Source organism: Myotis davidii, unplaced genomic scaffold, assembly GCF_000327345.1.
Source record: "Myotis davidii unplaced genomic scaffold, ASM32734v1 scaffold492, whole genome shotgun sequence".
NCBI lineage: Eukaryota > Metazoa > Chordata > Mammalia > Chiroptera > Vespertilionidae > Myotis > Myotis davidii.
Window position 1 is genome coordinate 786922 of NW_006284473.1, and position 17500 is coordinate 804421.

General features: G+C 36.5%; 1 protein-coding gene across 2 annotated transcripts in view; it reads right to left on the reverse strand.

Moving 5' to 3' along the window:
• Positions 1-17500, reverse strand: part of COL8A1 (collagen type VIII alpha 1) — a 173679-nt gene that overhangs the window by 58936 nt on the left and 97243 nt on the right. For both annotated transcript variants that reach the window (XM_006754854.2, XM_015572183.1), the window contains exon 2: positions 6112-6210. The gene's annotated coding sequence lies outside the window, so the exon portion shown is untranslated. The remainder of the gene's footprint in view (positions 1-6111; positions 6211-17500) is intronic.

Below are 17500 nucleotides of genomic sequence, written 5' to 3' on the forward strand. Positions count from 1 at the left end.
AGCAGGCTGAAAGCAGGTATCTGGGGTTTGTTTAGCTTATATAATTGAAACTTTGTTGCTTTTGGAGTTCTTGCTTTTGGAGCTCAGAGCCTGCTGTGGCAGGCGGGGAGCCTTGGCTTCCTTCATCACTGGAGCAAGCAAGCCTCCTGCTTGCTTCAGTTACGTGGCTGCTGGCCGCCATCTTGGTTAGTGGTTAATTTGCATATCACCCTGATTAGCCAATGGGAAGCATAGTGAAGGTATGGTCAATTACGCCTTTTGTCTTTTATTAGATAGGATTTCCCCATGAAATTTTCTCCATGGCTAAGACTAAGGCCAGTTTTAAGTAGATGCCTTTTGATATGAATAATGACCAGGTTTGTCTTAAGGTAGAAGAGGTGCACTTTACATAATTATTTGCTTTTCTCATTGCTGCAGTTATAACTTTGAGTTTTTTTTTAAAAAAATGTTTTTATTGATTTTAGAGTGACAGAAAGGGAGAAGGGTAAATATGCTAGAGATAGAAACAGCGATGAGAGAGAAACATTGATTGGCTGCACACTCCCTACTGGGCATCAAGCCCACAACCCAGGTATGTGCCCCGATCAGGAATCAAACCAGTGACCTCTTGGTTTTTAGTGACCTCAACCACTAAGCCACATCAGCCTGGCATAACTTTGAGTTTTAAGAGCTCATACTACAATCTTGATCTTTACATTCATGTTCACAGCTGAGGGTAAACTGCTTTCTCAAGAAAGACTAGGAATCCCAATCCAATTTTCACCTTCCTTGTCTAGAGAACTTGAATAGTCCACAGGTTGCTTTATCTCGAATCAAAGGAAGGACAATAACTCCTGAAAAGGAGAACCTATAAACATATTATTATTTTAAAAATTTATGACTGAGAACACAATTTGCATTTTACTTCACCAGATAATTTTTATCTTTCTCATTTGGAGTCAATTTTGGAGTTGATTAGGATAACTTTTTAAATTTACTTATTATTAAAACAATGTATGTTTATTCTAGAATTATTACAGAAAAGTTAAATAATGACAAAAATATCTAAAATTCTGCCATCCAGAGTTGGTTATTGTTAATATTTTTCGTTTTATTTCATTGTAGGTAAGCATGAATATTAAGAGATTGGCAAGAAGTCATACATTATATCTTGAAGCCTTCTTTTAATAATCAATATATAATTATTAAAAGCCACACAATGTAATCTCTTCAAAGATAACATTATTATTATCGTACAAAAAGTTACAAAACTTTTTCGTCTTCACTATTTTGTGATTGTGCCATTTTGATTTAGGTCCCCTTTTTGTTTGTCTTTATCCCTCCTTTTTGCAAAAAATATTTAAGGTAATTACAGTCCATTTTCCTCCAAGTAGGTATAATATATAGAGGATGATAATTTTCTGAAATTCATACTACATATATTTAATGAGGCCTTTGCTTTATACACAATAGGTAAGTTTTAATATACTGGGGAATGATGCTAAAGAGAATTCTATTGTAACAAAGAAACTCTTTAGAAAATGAAAAGTCACTCTTCCCTCATAAGCCTTATTTATGTGTTGCTCAAAGCCATGTTCACAAGCCTACTAACTTATGTTCTCTTCTAGGGCAGAGTGTTGGCTGATCTTGTTGTCCAATATTCCTTCAGTGTCTAGAACTCTTTTTGGTCCATTGTACTAGTATTTGCTAGGTGAACACTTGTGGAGTTAAAATTAATAAAATTGAATAATTCAAAATATTCTATTACTGTTGTGATAGGTTGCATTGTGATTTCAAGTAGCACTGACATAAGGCAATAGTGGTTAAAAGCGTCCATTCTGCTCCCTGTTGCTGAGTCCTTAAATGAGATAACTTGGTCTCCCTCTTAGTATAGTTCTTGAGTCCAAATAGTAAATACTAAGTAGGTGTTAGCTTTCAGGATTTGGCCTATTTGTTACTATTCTCCTTAAAAAGAACCCATTTTTTCCTGAGGATTTTCACTTAGATTTTTCAAAACAGGAATAAACTACGTTTTTTTTTTTTTTTGAATTATATAAAGTATCTTAGTGAGTTGGTAGGGGGAATAAATTATACTGTATTTTGTAATAAACAGGAGGCCCAGTGCACGTGCATGGGTAGGGTCGCTAGCGGCTGTGGCCATCGGCTGGGGCCTTCCTTCATTCCGTGCTACCTCCTGGTGGTCAGTGCATGTCATAGCGAGTGATCTAACTCCTGGTCGATAGAACTCCCGAGGGGACACTTTGCATATTAGGTTTTTATACCTATAATTATTATTGGCTGTCTCACCTAATAGTCTAATGTCTCATTCATTCATAATGTTTAATGGGAACATATTTAAAGTAAAGTGTGCTACAGAGTCATAAATATAATTTACAGTACTTTCCATGGTGCTTTTACTCGAAGCCTTTCAAGCACTCAGCAAGTTTAATATAAATGAGCAGTTTGAGGCATTGACTAGTGAAGTCTGACATTTCCCCTGTGGAAGATGCACAAGAATGACTGAATCATTGCTGCTAATGCACACTGCTCTACGTTTGACAGTCTTTGGAAATTTGTCTCAGCCACATCAAGACAGGTGCATAAGCAAGTCCTGTACTGTGAAGTCCATACTGTGGGCTTTGAACAATGGAACCCACCAGTCCAGTGCTGTCCAATAAAACAATACGAGCCACATGTGTGACTTCATATTTTCTAGTAGCCACATTAAAAAAGTTAAAAGAAACAGTTGAGATTAATTTTAATAATATATTTTATCTAACTCAAGATGTCTAAAAGTAATATTTTAACATGCAAATAATATAAAAAGTATTAGTGAGATACCTTACATCTTTTTCAATCAAAATCTTAGAAATCCTGCATGGATTTTACACTCACAGTACATCTCAGTAGCGGCTAGCGCCACATTTCAATGGCTCAATCACTACATGTGACTCATGGCTACCATATTGGACAGCATGGCTCTAGTCATTCCCACTAGGTCAGCACCAGAGGGCAGCAGTGTGGTGTAGAGGAAAAAAGACAAAGGTTAACTTGTAATCCTATGTCTGTTCCTGGCTCTGACATTGGATATTGATGTGACTGTGAACAACTGATTTAGTTTCTCTGGGTCTCAAATTCCTACTCTCTATAATGGAGCTTGTTAATAACTGCCATGCTCCTCATAGGAGGCTGTGGAAAAGATTAAATAAGATATTATATGTGAAAGTGCTCTGTTAGATCATAAAGTACAATACACATGTAAGGCATTATTACCCCTTTCATTGTAGATTTACTCTCATGACTTGCCCAAGGCCACATTCCAAGTTGGTAGGAGAATCAAGGATAGAATCTGGGGATTCTGACTTCCAGCCATCTGCTTCAACTAAAGGCTGTTCATACCAAGCTGGCTTTAAAAACAAACAAACAAAAACAAACAAACAAAAAACCCTCCCCCCAAACCCCAATCCTTTCTTATTAAAAAAATGGGGGGAGGAAGAGAGTAATAGTAAGAAATAAATTCCATATTGAATAGTTAGGATCTTTTTGGACATTGTCATAATATTCTACAGTAAAAGTCTACATACAGGATATTTATATACCTATACATCAGAATTACAACTATCAAGGATTGGACTTTACTACTGTTATATAATATAAACCCCCATGTTTTTCAAAACTTCAAAGAACTTCTAAATTGAACTGTGGTTTATCCACTCTATTTATCTCCAAAATATGGTATAACCACAAGAAAGTCTTTCCATAGTAGGTTTGATCAATAAAACAGATATGGATAGCTCATTAATCCCATGTGTGAGACACCACCTCTCCAGTGTGAATCCAAGAGACACATCAGTCTCTGAACAGAAAGTGAGAATAATTCAGTTCAATACATGTTTATTTGTGCTTACTGTGTATAAGGTACATTAGATATTTCCATGAGCAAAAGGAGTTTGTTACTACGATAATTGTCACATAGAGAGATATAATTTAACTGAAGAAAATACAGAATATACCTACCAAAATGTGTATGCTATGTGATTCAGGAATCCATATTTTCAGAAAGTAAAAAGATGATCAGAAAGGACATTCTAGATTATTAAAAAATAATTTAAAAAGTCACGTCCATTACTTTTATGAGGACACACAGTTATCATACTCTATTTCCACTTTCCCTAATTGTAATCCTATCATGGTTTTCATATTTAATTTTGAGGAACCATTTTTTACATTTGTTTCAAATGAATTTCTTCACAAAACTTAAAAATTACATAAAATATTTAGTTTTATACTATGTAAATTAAGCATAAGCCAAGTTAATTTTCACTGAGACATAGACTATATATTCAAAAAGCCCATTCTTATTCTTTCTTAAATGACTTTCAGTTTGTTATTTTTATTGGAAAACTATCAAATATAAGCTTTGGGCCTGCCTGAATTGATGAGCATGTTGAATCAATAAAATTTTTACTTTCATTGCTGTTGACTATTGAATGAAATAGTTTATTGAGTAACCTTTTCATTTTATTGTTTTTGCACCCCAGTTTAAAAACAAGACTTAATTTTTTTAAAAGTCTAATAAATGTATTTTTTATATTTTCACCATAACTGTACAAGCAATTTATCTCCTCTGCCCTAGAATAGCCACCTTCTGCATCTTTATGAGTTAGTTTAACACTATTACTGTAATTTTTTACTGGGTGAGCCCATCCATGCCCTTGGCAGCAAGATTTTGTTACAAGAAATTCAGAAGCCGAGCCTGCCATTGGTTACAACAATTATGAAATTTCCCTGGACTGGGGTCAGAGCCTTACCCTGACATTATGACTGTAACAGGAGGCCTGGTTCCTTCATCAGCATCTCCAAAATATGTGATAGGCTTGAATCCTATAATGTGTGCTTAAATGAATTCATTTGATTAACATCTGGCCTTGATGAAATCCAGCCAATAATTAATGGCACCTGTAGTAAAAATGTGATACCTTAGGAGAGTTATTAACATATTTGAATTTATCCAGAACGCAGTATTGACACATTCAGACTGGATGTGGTCATGTGGCATTAACTACAGGGCTTCTTGCTGTGCTTTTCTTTTTGTTCAAGGGCACCTCCAGCAAGAACACAGAAATGTGAGGAATCTCACATTCTTCAAATTGCTAAATAAAATTAAATAGACTATAAAGAGTCATTGTACTTTTCAATATTCGGAAATATTGAGCTGCATGTCCAAAAGTCACACTTAACACCAGGCAATAGTAATAAACATAAGATGACTGTGGATACTATGAGATAATGTCTACTTGTCAGAAATGGATGGCATTTTTTCCACATCAAACTTAAAAAGTTAATGATGTACTTTCTATGTTAATTGCTCCTCCTGAGAGATCGATGCAGGGACAAAAGAGATTCTGGTATATTGTTATCATTTTTCACTGTGAATATATTCAGTATCATATGTGAATAAAACCGTGTACTATATCATGCTCTGTTTCATATTTGCTAGATTGTCTTAGGAAAATTTAGTACATGCCACTTCAAGCATCTGAAAGGAATCATTTCTTCATTACAACTCACAACTTAAAACTATAAACTATCAGCCAGAAAAAAACTTGGGCCAATTAAGAGAAATTTGATAATTGTCCAAAAAGCACATATAGATATGACTGGGAGATGATAAGATTATTTTAATTTTCCCATTTGCACGGGAATTATTTATTTTACAAATCTCCAGATCTTCTATGACTTGAAACCCTCTGCTGAATCATGAAAAGCAGCTTAAGTTAGCAATTTTCCTCTGCAAAATCCAGCTGCTAGCATCTGGTGAACACTTGGATAACCTAGTCAGGGCCTATGGAAATGATTATTTTAAGACTCTATTCAACATGCCTGGACTTAAAAAACCAGCTAGAATCACACTCTGCACATGTATTTTACTGTCAGGGATTTAAAAACCTGGCATCAGTAAAGATGGACTAAAGGCTTTTGCAGAGTGGAGATGGGGATAGGAGATAGGACATGCAGGCAGGCTGGATAGCCAAGTGTCTTCCAACTCCTCTCCCCACCCCCCACCTTTCCCTGTGCACCACGGGCGGCGGCCAGGCCACTGCGACGCCCTCCATCACTTCTTACACTTACATTTAGACTTGGCTGCCTGCGAATCAGGACCAGCGTCCTTGCCTGTGCCTTCCTGTGGCACACCTGGGACTGGTTTCTGCTTCAGTTCCAGAACAGCGTCTGAAATAGAAAAATAGGATACTTTTACTCAGAGATTTTCAACCAGTGTGCCTGCAAGAATTTTTAAAACATGCAATACATGACTATTTAATCAGAGTACTCACCTCTTTTCCCTTAGATTGTTAAATAAGTAAATGACAACAGCCAACACAATAGCCATCTGGTGCGAATGAATCAAAATTATGCCTATTTTTTGTGTGTCCGATGGGCAAAAAGTATATTTTTTGGTGTGCCACAGAATTTTATTAATCAGTTCATGTGTGCTATGAGATAAAAAAAAGGTTGAAAATCACTGCTTTTACTAAATTGGGAAGGCAACAGGAAGCTGAATTATCAAAGTGTATTGTTTTTGGATCATAGGAGAAATTACATAATAGGAATTTATAAATACACATTGAAGTAGAAAATGCTATTATTTAGCCAAAATTTAAAAGCACATGTAGGAGATATTAGGGATATTTGAATGCTGTTTAGGCAAGAGAATATTTATTGTTGTAATATGTGCAAATGTATACTTATTTATTTTTACACATAAACTATATATAGTTTCTGTCCAAATTAGTGATTTATTGTATAACTTTATTGCCTTTCATGGTTATATTATGTGCTAAGTTCTCACTAAAATAACTCCCATTAATACAGATTTGAGATAATTTAGAAAGGATTTGGGCATTTGTTAAAGAGAAAACAGATTTCTGAGGAAGTTATACCTCTGGGAGAAAAGTTAGGTTTATTTTAGAAAAGTGAGCTCTTCCAGAAATACATTTTCCATCTGTTTGTATACAATAGTATTTGAACTAGAAATTATTCTTAGTTATTTATCAAATCAGGTCTGATAGGGCTTTAATTTGGCAACACTTGTAGGTTTTTATGTGAGCTTTTTGGGCAATTTAGTTGAAGACACTTTATGAATCATCTATAATTTAGACTTGTTACAAATCATATTGGACTTATTCCCACTTAAATTGAATTTCATAAATTTAACTCTGTTTTGGATAATAGATATTTATTTTGTTTTGTTATATTTCATAGAGACGTGTTTAGGAAATATTACCTACATTTGTTGTTAAAATGGATTTAAGTAGGAACAATTTCAGACATTTAGATAAACAAAAATATTTGAAAACTAAGATTGATTGATTAGAAAATAACCACAGAATTGGGTATCCAATTTAGAATTTCTGCAATGTGTTATAAGTGATCTATTCTAGAGCAGTACTAGTCAATAAAACTTCCTGTGACAATGAAAATGTTCTATAGTTGTACTGTTCAACATGATAGGCACTAGTCACATGTGGCTACTGAGCACTTGAAATGTGACTAGTACAAATATGGAGCTGAAGTTTTATTTCTTTTTAATTTTAATTAATTTGAATTGAAACACCCACTGTGGCTAGTAGCTACCTTATTGGAAATTATAGCTATTAGAGTTTATTCAACATGAAATAAGGAAATATTTGAGTGTTTTTAATTGCTGAAAGTCTACAAGACATGAGTGTCCCCAAAACACAAGGTCCAGGCTATGGTATGTGGCCTTCCGTAGGAGTCCTCACAAAGTGTGCACAAGCCTGAAGGGTGGAAATAGCCGTGTTTTCAACTTTGGCTACACTTGTGCATATTCAGGCATAAATAAAGTTATGTTGCTCATAGGTGATTTGAAAACATTTTTGTCTCTGGAAGGCCATGAGATCTCAAATTATCTCTAGTACTAAAGTTCAGTGACATTAAATGAACTCAAGGGCTTGACTTTTTCAGTCCATTTCTACTAAGGTATGACTATCAGTAATAGAGACAGATATGAAAGAGATAGGTCATGAACATAGCTGCCTCCATGAAAAAGAAATTCTAGATTCAGACTGGAGAGCAGGACCAGGCTGAAAAATACTTTGGACCCACTCCCAAAATCATTTTTCAATAAATATTCATTGAGGACTACTATGTATAAGGCAAAATGTTTAGTGTTGGAGATAAAATGTTGGGGGGAACATAGATACAGCTCTTGGACTGATAATGATTAATTGCACTAGATAATAATATTTTTCCAATATCTTCTTCCAAAATTTATTTTTTTCCTTGGATGTGGTGAAAATAAAGCAGGAGAAAGATACACAGGATACATAAAATAGTGATCCTGATGATCACTATTAGGTGTGTTTCACACATTTTACTCAATTTACTTCTCCCTGCACAGCTTTCACAGTTCACAACCAGATAGATGAAGAAAGAGTTTCTGAAATGCAATACTGGGAACAGAGAAAATAACTAAAAAAACCCACCGAATTACCATTTTTAGAACATGGGATGAACATCATTGTTTAGCATTTGAGTGTTTACCACATATTTTTATAAGGAATTCTTCCCTCTCTATGAGCCAAAAGAATGTCCTTTAAAATAATTACCAACTAAAAGACTTTTCTTGCTCTTATGTGATGACACATTTTTTGCTTTGCCATTCAAAGCACTGTAAGAAAGAATGCTACAATCACCGCTCATGAAACGAATCAAATTACTCAATTTTCAAGCACCATTGCAAGACCCAAAGGGAACTATTAGCTGTACAGGCAATATGTAGCTTGTTGTATTTCAGTTCATGTTGGAAGCAAGAGTCAGAATGTGGCAAAATACTGAGTAAGAACTATTTAGTCCGATTTCTTTTTTTTCTTCACAGAACAAATGCATAATTAAATGTATGATTCAACCTGCATTTTAGGTGAATTTTCAAGTGTGTCACTGATGAAAATTTAAGGATCAAAAGGATTAAAAATTAAATCAAATTAATGAAACCATAGTACATAGTACTTAAAGTGTCTAAAGGCCATTAAGTTTTGTCTCCAAATATATTAATTGATAATGTCCCTAATTTTCTAGACAGACACTTTGAAAATAATTTTTAAAAACTAACTACAAAGCAATGGAAGAAGGTAAAGGGTGAAAAAGAAATACATTTATTTATATGAATACATTAGAACCAATTGCAAATAATATTATAAATGAAGTTAAAAGGTGAAGGGGAACTTGCTTTATTCTTTCAAAAAATGTATATCACATGGAGGTTTTAAGACATGCCCACAAATTCTTTGACCCTCCTCTATATTCCCCGCATTGGGTCTGGGAGGCCATGTGACCGCTTTGACCAACAGAACACAGTAGAGGTGAGGACTACAGCGTTTGATGCTAGGTCATAAAAGACCACAAAGGTGTTGCCTTATGTGCTGGCACACTGTCTTTTAGAGCCCCGAGTTTCCAGGTAAGAGGTCTGAATCCCCTGAGACCACTGTGCAGACACCATGTAGGTGCTCCAGTTGGTGATGCCCAAAGAGCCAGCTTTCCTTCTATCTCTGTCAGGCACTACCCACGAGGAAAGCCATTTGGGGCCCTTTAGATCAGCCAGTCTGCCAGGTGAGTAATCTGTGAGAGCAGGAAAATCTCAGCCAACACCCACACAACTATGAGATAAAATAAGATGTTTGTTGCTTTAAGCCACTAAATATTGATGTGAGTTGCTATGCAGCAATAGAAAACTGGAACATACTCTCTTGCATGTAGGATATTTTCACAATAAAACATTTAGAAATTGGATGTAAAAGACACTCTGGGAGGTTATTTGCCAAAAGGGACAAAGAAAGTCTTAGTATCCTTCCTATATAAAGAGATCCTACAAACACCAAGAACAAACTAGTAATTCTATATAGGAAAATTGGCAATTAAATGAACATAAAATTCACAAAAGAAAAAATAAAACGTGAATATGTAAAAAAGTTCAATTTCATTAGTAAGTAAAGAAGATGTGAATTACACAATGGGGTTAAAATTTTGGTTATCAAATTGGCAAAGGTAAAAATAATATTTAATGTTGGTTTGGGTTAAGTGAGAGTATATATGGCACAAACTTTTTGTATATCCAGAGCTTTTAAAATATATTTTTGACTTTGCTAGGAATTTAGGATTTTAGGTAAGGAAGTAATCAGAAATGAGGTAAAATATAAAATGTTTATTATAGTTCTAATTCTTGGAGCAAAAATATAGAAGTCTAAATGTCCATCAATAGAGTTAAATAGCCCTGGTTGGTTATTGCTCAGTGGTTAGAGCATTAGTCTGCGCACCGAAATGACAAGGGTTTGATTCTCAGTCAAGGGCACGTACCTGGGTTGTAGGTTTGATCCCTTGCCCTGGTCGGGGCATGTACGGAGGCAACCAATGGATGTGTCTCTCTCACATTGATGTTCCCAATGTTCTCTCTGTCTCTCTCTCTCTCTTCCTCCCTTCCACTCTCTCTAAAAATCAATGGAAAAATATACTCAAGTAAGGATTTAAAAAAAAGTTAAAGAAATTATGTATTTTACATTACTGAAAATTATTTTATTACTTAGATTAAAAATTTAAAGATGTGTTATTTGCTAATCCTGACCTGAGTTACACAACAGTAGCATAGAAAAACTGGGACACTGGGACTTCATGGTCACACAGACCAGGCTCTGAATCCTGGGTTTGCCACTTACTATTGTTGGATATTCGCAAATTTGATTTATTTTTCTGAGTTTCAGTTTTGAGAAAATGGGGCTAAACGCCTATTCCATTGGGTGTAGTGATAATTAAATGAGGTTATACTTATGAAAAAGCATAATAATTCATCAATAATTATTATCTCTTTTCTTACTATCCAAGGATATCATCTGAGATCCATATCCAAATTCACAACTCTTGCCAAATTCACTAAAGGTTCTTCTACTCTGGCTCCTTCTATATAACTCTTTTTAAAAAAATATATATATTTTATCATCCCTCCACAGAGAGGAAGGGAGAGGGACAGAGAGCCAGAAACATCCATGAGAGAGAAACATCCATCAGCTGCCTCCTGCAAACCCACCACTGGGGATGTGCCTGCAACCAAGGCACATGCCCCTGACTGGAACCGAACCTGGGACCCCCCCAGTCCACAGGCCGACACTCCAGCCCCTGAGCCAAACCGGTCAGGGCTATATACCTCTTTACATCACAGTTGAGTCTCCACACAATAGTCAAAAAGATATTAAAAACAAAAATAAGTGAGTCAAGTTCTTGTTACAATTCTTCAATAGTTCTAAATGCATAAAAAGTGCATCTATTCTTGCCCAACTCTCCACCTGCAGATGTGGTAAACTTTGAAAAAGTAAATCAAGTCATGCCATTCTCATGCTCAAGACCCCCCAGCTCCCAATCTTCTCATCCAATAGCTCCCCATAGCACTTAGAACAAAACTAAACTTTTGTTTTTGGCGTCCATGCCTCATATCATTTCACTTTGCCTACAATTTTGCCCCCTTTTCCCCTTGCGCTCTATTCTCTAGCCATACTGGCCTTCTCCTTATGAAAAACATCATGCTGGTCCCCACTTTCAGGCCTTTGCTATTCTTCTGCCTGTAATTCTCTTCCTCCAGACACTGTTGGGCCCTTCGTCATTTAAATCTCAGCTTGAATATCACTTCTTCAGACAGGTTTTTTTTGACCATCCGATCTAAAGTCAACCACTCATTTTCATGTATATCTAATTATCTTTAATTCCATAGGAAAAGTTATATCTTTCTTATTTAATGACACCTTTTTATTCATTTACAGTCTTCTTCCACCAACCCTTCCTCTCTCCCCACCCCTCCTTGAGAGCAGGGACTTGTTTTGTTTATTGGAACACCCCTTACAACCAGAACTAGGATTGGCCATGGTAGGTGTTCTGTAAATATTTACTGGATGCCTTGCAAATACTTTTTGTACTTATGAAACACAGGATTTAGCAGTTCAGAAAAAGACAGCATTTACATTATTTAAAAAAACAGAAATTGTGAATTATAGGGGCATTTTGAAAAGCTTTGATGGTTCTGATTCGAGTTAAGTACTTTGCTTCAATTATGAATAATGAAACACCCACAAACAAAATCACAGCAGCATAAAATGATTTCAGAAGTGTGATGAGAGCTCCTCTGTCAAATCAGATACTTTCAAAACTATACTACCACTCAACAAGCTCCTTTCTTTGAAATGAAGAATGTGCACCTCCCATCAATATTTTTACTCCTGTCAAACATGTGATTTATTTATTGGATAAGAAACTAGACTCCCCTTTCAGCACTGAAAGTGTTGAAAGCAGGGTTTCATTTTTTGAGGCTGGCTTAATACAAGCCTCTAGAATGAGGAGTTTTCTTAATTACCCGATTGGGTGGATGGGAGTTAAAACTGTTCCTCTTTGTAACGTATAGCCTGGTCACTGTAGTTAATAATTCTGTCTTATATATTTGCAAGTTGCTACGAGATCTTAAATGTTCTCATCACAAGAAAAAATTTTAACTATGTTTCATGATGTAGGTTAACTAGACTTATTGTGGTGATCACTTTGTATACATACACACAAATATTGATTCATTATGTTATATACCTAAAACTAGTATAATGTTATATGTTAATTATATCTCAATAAAAATATGAAAGAAGCAAAACAAAATTGTTCCTTTTAGTGTCATTTACTCTGAGATACAGGAACCTTAGTGGTTGGGCCTCAATCGCCTGGTATGATCATAAGATTCTACAGTAATGAAAACTATTCTATAAAATCCATGAATCCATGAGAAAACTCTGAATTGCTATTTATAGACATACCATACTATTTCAGAAATTTTATAACATTTAGACACTCAGGCACAACTTTTGATGTGTATTACAACATAGTCTAGCCCCACTAGTTTTGAATTTCCTCTGCAAAGCAGGCTGGCCACATTCTTCTGATTCTTGAAGGGAAAGGAAATACACGTCTATGGAAGATATCCTTTGGGCCAGTCTCCTTGCTAAGTGCGCTATCTGTGCAGGCTCATCTAATTTTTACAACCATGCACAAATGAGTTAAGGCAATGAGAACACAGACTCCAGTCCTTTACACAAGGCTGAAAAACAAAGGAACTGCCTAGTTCTTACCCCATTGACATTATCCTCAGGTTTTCAAGGGACACTTTTACTTTACTGATTCATGGACATTGTCTGGAGCACAACAAATATTCACTAATTAACAATGCTATTAAATTTGGCACAAGATTTCCATAGGAACTGTGCATCTCAGTTGTTTCGAAACGCCAGGGCTTAGAAAAGACAATTGGGTGAGGCACCTTGAGGTTCCTAGAAACTATTCTTATTGCCCTTTGGAGGAGTGTATCTGATTTGGTTTCACTGCAGCTTAATAATGTTCAGAGAGCTGGAGGAAGAAACTTCTGAATCCTCCAGCTGATTTTTACAAAAACTTAAGGTTGCAGAGTCCCACATAAGATTCTAGGATGGAGAATTCCAGTTCTATGAAAACAGGATCAATTCTGAACTAACAACTAAATCCTGACAAATTAGAATAAGGGGATGTGGGGGGAGAAATCTAAGGTTGTACTAAGCCACCATTGGAGACCTGGATTGCTGGGTCATTGGTCTTCTTTTAAATACATTTTGCTTAGATAAACATTAATTTTCCTTTCTTATAAAACCCATGTTCTGGTTTCATGACAGTATTCAATGGTTACAAAGTTCAGAGAAGCTAAGTCTAAAGGATCTGGTAGTACAAGGACTGAAAATATCTGAATATCTAAAGTAAATCTGAAATGTTTGGATTTTATTAGTTTGGAATAAGAAAGCTGAGAGTGAGAAATTAATCAGCACTTCAATATGTGAATAAATTTGTGAGAAATAGTGACTTTAGTTCAGAGAACTGGAGAGCAATAGCTTCACTGATTAGAATATAAAATTAAGCCCTTACAATACAACTTAAGTGGTGATATTTGACAGGAAATAGTCTGTGAGATTTTTATTTCAGGTGCATCCTTCTGATATTTTGCAATAGATAGAAATATATCAAATGTTTTCCAGAAGGCCCTTACCCTTGTTGAGAAAATATAGAAGTGAAATTGTAATCCTTTTTAAATGAAGCCATTGGATGAACCTTCAGACAGGATAAAATATTGAGATTCTAATGGTGATTTCAGGTGTGGTCAGAGGTCTTCTATATAATAGACTTTAGGAAAAAGACTAAGACCATGTTTTTGTGAGGCAAATATTCAAAAAGAATCTAACATGAAGTCTCCTTTCTGTTATCTAGATATTTGGCATTATGGAGCTATGCTTAAGTTGAACTAAAAGGTGCAAAGTAAGGGATTCCTTTGTTTAGGTCAGTATATTATTATATCCTTGTTCAATCTTGTCATTTGCATTATAATCTATTCATATAGTCATCCTTACAGTTAATTAATTAATTAATTAAACATTATACCTTATCTAAGATGACTTGTGAAGCAATTTGTTTTGAGCAAGTTTTAAAAAAATGTTTTGGGTGAGTAAAATTTGACTTAGTTTTACTTCTAGTTAAAAGTTAATTTATTCTTGCTGTAGATTAAATTTTGATGATACTGATTCAGTAACAGCTAACTAATAAAATGAAGCATGGAGATAATCATTTTATGTCCCTTTGAAATAAATGTATAAAACTTCAAGTGCATTGCTGTAGTCACTTGGGAACAAATGTGAGGACCATGGTAGGAGAAACAGGAGAAAAAACTGTGTTGTGTGTGTTTGGGGCATGATCAAGGTTCTGAAACACTTCAAAACCTTCATGGGAAGAGCAGGATGTGAACCAGACTCTCTTGGGACACAGGACAAGGCTGTTTCATTTTTGCTGGAAAAATATGTTCTAGATGATAGTTTTTTTGTTGTTCTTGAATGTGATAGTTCCTCCTATGTTCATAACAAATTATACTGCCCATAATTCAAGGTCAAATTTGATTTCCAGGGAAAGCCCTCTCAAAAAAAAATGTTGTTCTAAATTAAGCCATACTTATTGGGGCTATATTACATGGCAAGCTCTTTGCTTAGTATAGTAAATCATAGATACTACTAGAGTCCTGGTGCACAAAATTCATGCCCTCAGGGTAGGGCACATCCCTCAGCCCAGCCTGTGCCCTCTTGCAGTCCAGGAACCTTTGAGGGATGTCCAACTGATGGCTCAGGCCTGCTCCCCTGAGGTGCTGCTGCAGAAGCAGGAGAGGCTCCCGCCACCACCGCTGCACTTTCCAGCCTTGAGCCCGGCTTCTGGCTGAGTGGGGCTGGCCCCGGGGGAGCACAGTGACCACCAGGGGGCAGCTCCTGTATTGAACGTCTGCCTCCTGTTGGTCGGTGCACATCATAGCGACTGGTCATTCTGCCATGGGGCTGAAATCAACTCTCCAACATCCCCCGAGAGGTCCTGAATTGTGAGAGGGCACAGGCCAGGCCGAGGAACCCCACCTGTGCACAATCGAGTCTGGGGAGGGACATGAGAGGTGGACCAGCCGGGGTGGGACCGTGGGAGGGCTCCAGGGCATGTCCAGCCTGTCTCACTCAGTCCCAATCGGGTGGACCCCAGCAGCAAGCTAACCTACCAGTCGGAGAGTCTGCCCCCTGGTGGTCAGTGCACATCATAGTGAGTGTTTGAGCAGCCTTAGTTTATCATTAGCATATTACACTTTCATTGGTTGAACGGCCTACCAGACAAATGGACACTTAGCATATTAGGCTCTTATTATATAGGATATTATTTATTCTCCACCACAATCCTATAATAAGTCAATCTTCTTATATTTAATGGTTTAATAAAACTTTAACTAATCTCACACACACACACACACACACACACATTTTGAAAATACATCTATGTTTTGCTCTCCTCTGTTTTCCTAGCACACAGTGAGAGACTCTTAATTGGTGTCTAGAAAATATTTGTTGAATTAAATGGAATGCTATTTCCTGTGCTTTCCCTGAGGGAAGGGTTTTCATCAATCACTTTGTCCTTTGATGTAACTTTGAAGACTGAAGGATGAACAGGCATTGAAAAATTTTAAGCAGACCAAGAAATGTGGATCATTTTGACTTCTTGGGTCAGTGAGGAAGATTGGTGTAAAGGAATGTTTGAGAGGGAATGTGTGGGGATTGGTGGGAGGGAAGAAATATTAGTTCTGAAGATGATTTTTGTTCCTTCTGTAAACATAAAGAAATAAGAAAGCCAAGATATTGTCTTTCATAGTCTTCCATGGAGTGTCTGAAATATAACAACCACTTATGAGAATGGGCACTGACACATATGCTCTGAGCTGAGAACCCCCGCAAGATTGCACTTACACAAGAGAAAAAGGAGGGTCACGGTGGAGGACAAGCTCCCAAATAAGTGCAGTCTTGTTTTCTGTGCATTCAGGCCCTGGTTTACTAGATTTTCCAGTTGTTGTTTGGACTTTTCCTGATGGTCCCTGACACCTGTTACGGCTTTGGTGTGTGGCAATAGGAGGACCATGTGGTGACACAGACTCTATAACCTGAACCTTCTTTCCAGCTTTGATTAGTCCACGGAGGGATTTTGTGAGCATTCATGGCCATCACTGTCAAGAAAGGTCATGTGGGTGAGAGCATTGCTGGGGGGGGGGGGGGGGGGGGGGGGGCAGCCTGGCGGAGCGGGTGGAAGGCCAATGGAGGAAAAAGGAGACATATGTAAAACTTCCAACAATAAGGAATTATAAATAAATAAATATCAATGGGAAAATATCCTTGGGTGAGGATTACCCAAAAAACAAATAAATAAAATAAAATTACTCTTTATTAAAAAAAAGAGAACGGTCATGTGGTGCCCACCTGCATGTGCACGCACAATACTGTGCATATCAAGTTAAACAGACTCCCTTCTTCGCCCCCAGGAGCTCACAATAAAAACCAGACAATAGATGCGAACAAAGTGGGGCAAAGAGATGCACAGCTGTATAAACAGAGAAGTACAACAAATTAGAGAGTTTGGTATAAACTGTGAGTGCAAGTGTTGTTTGTGTGCTGTAAATGAGGGGACATTCTGCAAGCTGCAGAGAACTTGCTGGAGTCTGTGAGAAGGTAGGGAAGGAGAGGATGATAGTAGTGGTGGAATCATCCTGCTTATTTAAATTAGGAGGGAAAAAGTTTTCCTTTGAAATGAGGTTCTTGTCAGGCAGATCTCTACCTCAACCACTCTGGGCTGATAGGTATCTCTCTTCTCTTAAACAATCCAGATAGGGAATTTAAAAACCGCCTCAAAATCTTTTCCAGGGCTTATAAGACCTTTGCTGCCATAATATCTTTTCATCTAACTTAAATTCATTTGGTGGCAATTTAAATTAATTTCCTTTTCCCTCATTAGAGAGGAGAGTACTACCTTCAACATACCTCAGGCTTCTTTCCTGGATACATAGGACTTCTAGTTCAGACTCCATCTATTTATATATATATATATATATATATTTTTA